We start from the raw sequence: 6,098 nt of genomic DNA, 5'->3' as shown, positions 1-6,098 counted from the left end.
CCGGGCGCCTTATTCCCACTCAAACCCGAGATAGCTCTATCCACATCTTCCTCTGTTATATCTGCCGCGAGACTGTTGATAGCCTCCCTTGACAGTTTAATCAACTCCAGTCCCTCCAGGAATCTTAATATGTGTTCTTCTTCACATCCGCCCTGTTGTACATCTTCTGGGGTATGGTTGTATAATCGTTTGTAGAAGTCTTCAAATACAGAGGCGATATCTTGTGGGTTTGTTTTTATAGAGCCGTCTGGGTGTTTTATGGCCGTTATATGGGATCCGTCCTGTCTAGGTCTGAGCGTTCTGGCCAGGAGTGTGTCCATTTTGTTGGTCCTCCTACCCCACAGCATTGATTTTGCCATGTCGTCTAGCAGTAACTTGCGGATGGACTGTCGTACAGATTCTAATTGACGATATGTTCCTTCTTCCGGTGTCATTTGGTGCCGCTGTTCAAGATTTCTGAGTCGGGTCATGAGAGCTTCCAGCTGTTGGAATTTCAGTTTCTTTTTCCAAGTTGCAATTTTGATAAGGGCCCCCCTAATCACTGATTTATGGGCTGCCCATACCGTGCTCATCTGCATGTCAGGGGTATCGTTTAACCGAAAATATTCCCGTATCTCGGTCCTTATTTGTTCCGTTATCCGTTCATCCCTAAGTAGTGAGTTGTTAAGTCTCCACGTCCAAGGGGTTGCCGCGCATAGGTTTCCTAGAGTGATGAACACCTCAGCGTGGTCAGACCAGGAGATATTTCCCAGTGCCGTCCCCGTTATCCGAGCAATGCTGATTGTATTTACAAGGAACAAATCTATCCTAGAATACGTCCCATGGGGCACGGAATAGTAGGAATAGTCCCTTTCCCCTGGGTGTTGAGCACGCCACACGTCTATCAGGCCTGTTGCTGCTATAAAGTCCCGAAGCAGCTTATCCTGCTGTCAGAGTGTTTCTGTGTGTATGTGGCAGTATGTATTTTGTGTGTGTGTCTCACAGTGTGTTTTGTATTTGTGTCTCTGCAGGTATGTATGTATGTATACATTTGTGTGCGTGGAAGCTTGTGTATGTATTTGGTAGAGTGTGTGTTGTGTGGGAGTTCACTCAGTGTTTTGTATGAGTTCTGATGGCAGCCCTGATCACCCCATCCCTCTCTCAGTACCATTATGAATGTTGCATGCAGCAATCAGTGGAGCTACAGTCCATACATGTACGGTCTACAGCTCTTCTCTCAATCTCTCAGAAGGAGAGAGAGCTCAGTCCAAGTCGTGCGTGTGCCGATGGGGAGGAAATTGATATCAGACAGCTGGAACTCTCAATTCCAGTTTACAGATATCAATGTTGTCTGACAGTTCTAAGGAAAAAAACAAATAAGGAGCGCCTGCACACAAGTAGTGATGGTTAGGAGGAAGCAAGTAATGGAGTCGCAAAACCAGCAATTAAATAAAGAAGGAGTTCATTCACCAGCACGTGGACCCAGCAACGTTTCGATACACAGAAGGAGTGTTTGCCAAGTCTGGCTTGACAGACATCTTTTCCATGGGTTGAAATGTTGCCGAGTTCACGTGCTGGGGTAATAAACTCCTTCTTTATTTAATTGCTGGAGTTGTGAATCCATTACCTGTGTTTCTGTAGATAGTTCTGAGGATCCGGCTTATAGCTGTGGGATTTTTACAAATCACTGTAGTTTTAAGCCACTCACACACCTGAGAGCAAGTACAGAATACTCTATTAACCATCAACTTTGCAATGATGCAAAGTTGTGATGGTGTTTACAATGACCCTTTAATGATGGTGGGAGAGGGAGTTGGTGATGGCCAATAGTGATGTGAGAGGGAGAGTACTGATGAAAAATGATGAGAGAGAGCGATGACTAATGGTGATGGGAGAGGGAGGGGGTGATGCTTATGTTGATAACAATCACCATTGAGCATCACCCCCTCCCTCTCCGATCTTCATTTACCATTAAACATCACCCACCCCTCTCCTATCACCAGTAGGCATCAGACCCACTCTCTTACATCTCCATTAGGCATCTCCAGGGCTGCCATCAGTGGGGTAACTGTGCGTGTCTGGCAGTGTGTATTTGACAGTGTGTATCTGTGTGGTGTGCTGTCTGTGTGTGCTTTTGGAATGTATCTCTGTTTGTGGCATGGCAGTGTGTATCTGTGTGCATGGTAGTGTGTTTATATGTATTTGTCTCACAATGTGTATCTGTGTGTGAGTATGTATGTCAGTTAAGCAGAGTGTGTGTATGTGAGGGAATGTAGGAGTATAGATGTCGGTATGTCTTTGAGATTGTGTTGGGTGTAGGGTGTATCTGTCAGTGGTTTTATAAAAGACACCACAATATCTGATGGCAGCTCATGGTCAATCTCCCCATCTCTCTCCCACCACCATTATGCATTGACCCCACTCCCATCACTATAAGACAACCCATCTCTTCCTACCATCACTAGGCTAGGCATCTCCTTGAGCCTTTCTCTGTCTCACAAGCAGCAGCATGAGCTACCACCCCATCCCTCTCACCATCCATGTAACCACACTGCAGCCTCCACCAGCAGGCCCAGGCAAGGATTAGCCGCGCTCTGAAGGCCCCCACTTACCCCGCCCTGGTACTTAGTGAACAGGGAACGCAGAAGCAGCCCAGATGAAGTCAGCCGCCGCACCATGCGCCCGTGGCCGGCCCCACAAGCTGCTACCGGTGGCAGAGCTAAGGGGGGGAGCAGCAGGGCGGATGCCCCACCCCCCTCACCCGAGAAGCTAGGGACCAAATTAACCCTTGGACTAGATTTGAGGTTTTATTATAAAGACTTTGAATTAGGCTGTCTGATATTCTAGTATTTCCTAATTAAACTAAGTTATTGAACAGTGAATATGCCTGATTGTTTAAATTAGTCCTACATACTAATCTAGTTGACTCAAGCCCATAAACTTCAACCCTGAAAACACAGCTTTATATGCTGTTGATCCAAAATAAATCAAATATCTAATTTTAACCAATTATGCCACAAAAAGGGGGTGGGGGGTGGGGGGGTGGAATCCTTCTGGACTCCATAATAACAATCAGATTTCTCAGAGGATAAAGAATCTTGGATCATCAATTCACGTACAGGTTACATACATATACACTCGACATATACTCTCAATCTTTATAGGCAGTGATGTGGACAGTAACTCAACACTCAAAGTCCAGGGAGTAGTCCCTCCTTCACAAAAGGCAGTTGGTGGGAGTGGAGTACACTGTTTGCTTTATTTCATGTCTATACTGTTATCCTGATCCCCTGATGATAGCAACGCCTTTCTTCTATGGTGTACAGGCTCAGACATCCCAAAGAAAAGTGAATAGGTGATGTTAGAAAACCTTTCTAGGAGCAGACTGAGCATGTCTGAGATTTATCCTCAGATGGAGCAATTTTCTACAACGTTCCAAGATCTCGACATGCCCAGTTACCTCAACAGCTAATCCAGGCTACCATTAGCCAGGGGAGGGGAAAAGGTAGAACTGATATCATACAGTTAGATACAAAAGGCAAAGTCCTCCCTTTTCCACTGCCCCAGGAATATCTCAATAGTCCAAATCACCGCTAATAGTTTTTGTGTTTTTTTGTTTTTGTTTTTACAGTTTGGGCCATTGCAACATTTATCCTTCAACAAATAGACCTGGGCTTCTTGAAGGACATCTGATGGTACATTCTCTGAAGTAAAAAAAAAAGTATTAAGTCACACTTGCTTCTATAATGGAGATACCACTGAGACTTTTAGTAAGAAATCCACACTATTAAAACACACCCATAATATAAATACACATAATACAGTTCGGATAAAAGCAATGATTTTTCGAAAGTAAATAGAGCCAACTCCCATTCTGACAAAGCAAAACATGTTTCTATTTTTTTAAAGTCTCATTTAAAGAAACACTTTAGGGTCGAAAACACAAACCTGTATTACTGACCCTATAGTGTTAAAACCACCATTTAAGTGGCTTACCCCTCTGCACCCCCCTTTACCCCCCTATAAAATAATAAAACGTCCCTCATTTCCGTGCTGCGCTGGCCACGCCCCTGACTCGCCTCTTTACTGACATCATCAGAATTCGTGATTTTAGCCAATCCAATGCTTTTCAGTAGGGAAAGCATTGGATTGGCTGAAATTAGTAAGGAGGTGGGACGGGGGCAGGGCCAATCAGTACCTCCTCATAGAGATGCATTTAATCAGTGCATCTCTAAGAGGAAAGTTCAGCGTCTCTGAAAAGGCAGTGTTTACATGAAAATGCCTGCAGGGAATGATTATACTCACCAGAACAACTGCATTAAGCTGAAGTTGTTCTGGAGACTATAGTGTCCCTTTAAAACTCCCGGTATATGTCTCACCATCAGAATATACTGCACGTTGCCATTTGTAACTAAATCCACTCACTGTATTCTGTAAGCGAGATCAAGAACGGCCTTCGTATCTTTACGAGTTTCCTCAATACCAGATTTTGATTGGTTTCATTTCCTTGTATGCTTTATTTCCATTGCAGAATATGTTAAAGGAACATTATAGTGTTAGGAATACAAAGCTTTACTCCTAACACTATAATGTCCCTCTGCACCCCCCTTGTGGCAATGTAAGGGTTAAATAACCCTTTAACCAATTACCTTATCCCAGCACTGAGGTCCCTCAGCGCCAGCTCTGATTGGCCCAAAATGTAAAATTGTGAAACTCTTACCTAGCTGTTCATATGTGTCTTCTTTCATCTTTCACTGGCTCCCAGATCCATCCATGGTCAGTCTCCAGGCTGGGAATACTTTTTTTTTTAATTTTTTTTTTTTTATGTATATATTATTTTATTTTTGTCTTTTTTTTTTTTTGTGCAGAATGCTATTGTGTATGATGTCTCTGCAATTCAAATAGAAACATGTTTTAGTGTTCTTTAGCCAATATGGTCCATGTTTGATTGACTTAATTAGCCCAAACCCTAAAAGCTTAAAATTCTTACTCCGTAAGTAGCTGTCAGACCCCAATGGTTACTCAGGTGATGGCTCCACATGCATGTTTTCTTAGATCTTCAACCTGTTCCTGAATCCATCCATGGTCAGTCTCCAGGCTGTGTATCTTCCACTGCGGAAACTTATTGGGTCGATGACTCTGCAATTCAAATATAAACATGTTTTAGTGAGTGTTCTTTAGCCAATATGGTCCACGTGTGATTGAATTAATTAGCCCCAGACCATAAAAGCTTAACATTCTTACTCAGTAGCTGTCAGACCCCAAAGTTTACTCAGGTGATGGTTCAACATATGTGTCTTTTTCCATCTTAAACTGGCTCCTGGATCCATCCATGGTCAGTGACCAGGCTGTGTATCTTCATGTGGAGAAATTAATTAGGTACAATGTATCTGTAATTCAAATATAATCACCATTCTCTGAGCATTATTCTGCCAAAATGGTCCATGCATTACTGAATTATCTAGCCCCAATCCCTAAAAGCTTAAAATTCTTACTCATTAAGTGGCTTTTAGACGCCAAAGTTTAGTCAGGTTACGGCTCGACATACACGTCTTCTTTCATCATCAACTGGCTCCTGGTTCCTTCCAAAGCCAATCACCAGGCTGAGCATTCTTCCGACCACCAGGTAGACACACCGGCAGAAGTTGGTTTTCATGGACTAAAAAAATATGGAAGTGAAAGTGTCTTAAAGTGTGTTGTTAATAGGTTCTTATACAAAAAAAAATTCTAATGCAGATTTTGATGCAAAATTCGTTTTTCAGACAATAATTTATAGATACTGTATTTGCAATATACTATGTGCAAAGTCTATGGAAGGGTTTTATACCATTACCACACCTTCCTTGGTGATGAAGTAAGTATAGTACAATCCCAATTGAAAAACTGTGATTTCAGGTTAGAAGACGGGTTATAGAAATGAAGTTATTCTACAAATATGGTGTAAATCGCAGCTATCTGTGTGTAGGATATACTTACTTCTAGAATCGATGGTCTCAGATATCCAGAGGATGACATTAATAATGAAAAGAAAAGAAAAAACAGGACAGTCTTCATGGCTGCACTGTCTGCCTCGAACCTTCTGAATGAATGAAGTGAAAAGGACAGACCTGGTGTGATGT

At 42.7% G+C, this 6,098-nt stretch overlaps 1 long non-coding RNA gene across 1 annotated transcript; it reads right to left on the bottom strand.

Annotated features, from left to right (window-relative positions):
• Positions 1-4,823: 4,823 nt before the first annotated feature.
• On the bottom strand, positions 4,824-5,634 carry LOC134570949 (uncharacterized). Its single transcript, XR_010085174.1, has 4 exons — positions 5,475-5,634; positions 5,224-5,335; positions 4,970-5,118; positions 4,824-4,869 (listed from the first exon to the last, which is right to left on the bottom strand). It is a non-coding gene; the product is annotated as an uncharacterized LOC134570949 (long non-coding RNA).
• Between the last annotated feature and the right edge of the window lie 464 nt (positions 5,635-6,098).

The sequence above is a fragment of the Pelobates fuscus genome, chromosome 8 (assembly GCF_036172605.1).
Source record: "Pelobates fuscus isolate aPelFus1 chromosome 8, aPelFus1.pri, whole genome shotgun sequence".
Classification (NCBI taxonomy): domain Eukaryota; kingdom Metazoa; phylum Chordata; class Amphibia; order Anura; family Pelobatidae; genus Pelobates; species Pelobates fuscus.
This window is presented reverse-complemented; position numbering and strand designations above follow the sequence as displayed.